Here is a 953-nt window from a genome sequence, read left to right as displayed (position 1 = left end):
AATGTTTTGAAGTTTTGCTCGTATAGTTCCTGACTTTACCTTGGTAGACAGATTCTCAAATATTTTATACTATTGACAATTATTTGAAATGGGATTTCTCTTTGTATCTCTTACTGTTGGATTTTTTTAGTGATGTATAAAAATGCTGATGATTTATGTGGATTTATTTTGTATCCTGCAACTTTGCTAAACATGTGGGTTATTTCTAATAGCTTTTTAGTAGAATTTCTGGGGTTCACTAAGTATGCCATCATATCATCTTCAAAGAGTAATAATTTGGTTTCCTCATTACCTATTTTAATTCCTTTAATTTTTTTCATCACTTATTGCCAAAACTAGCATTTCTAATACAATATCAAATAGTAATAGTGAAAGTAAGCAACCCTGTTTCACTCCTGATTTTACTGGGAATGTTTCCAGTTTATCACTATTACATATGATGCTTACTTACGGTCTTAAATAGATGCTATTGACTATTTTAAGGAAACGTCAATTTATTCCTATATTCTCTAGTGTTTTTAATAGGAATGGGTGTTGGATTTTATCAAATGCTTGTTCTGCATCATATAGTTTTGTTAATTTGGTTATTGATATAGTAAATTATACTAATAGTTTTCCTAATATTGATCCAGCCCTGCATTCCTGATATAAATCTTATTTGGTCATGATGTATTGTCCTGGAGATGATTTTCTGTAATCTTTTTGCTAATATTTTATTTAAGATTTTTGCATCAATGTTCATTAGTGAGATTGATCTATAATTTTCTTCCTCTGTTTCTGTCTTACCTAGTTTAGGTATCAGTACCACATCTGTGTCATAAAAGGAATTTGGTAGGAGTCTTTCATTCCCTATTTTTTCAAATAGTTTGTATAGCATTGGAGTTAATTGTTCTTTAAGTGTTTGGTAAAATTCACATGTAAATCCATGTGATAGTGGGGATTTTGTTTTAGGA

The sequence above is a fragment of the Antechinus flavipes genome, chromosome 3 (assembly GCF_016432865.1).
Source record: "Antechinus flavipes isolate AdamAnt ecotype Samford, QLD, Australia chromosome 3, AdamAnt_v2, whole genome shotgun sequence".
Taxonomy (NCBI): domain Eukaryota; kingdom Metazoa; phylum Chordata; class Mammalia; order Dasyuromorphia; family Dasyuridae; genus Antechinus; species Antechinus flavipes.
This window is presented reverse-complemented; position numbering follows the sequence as displayed.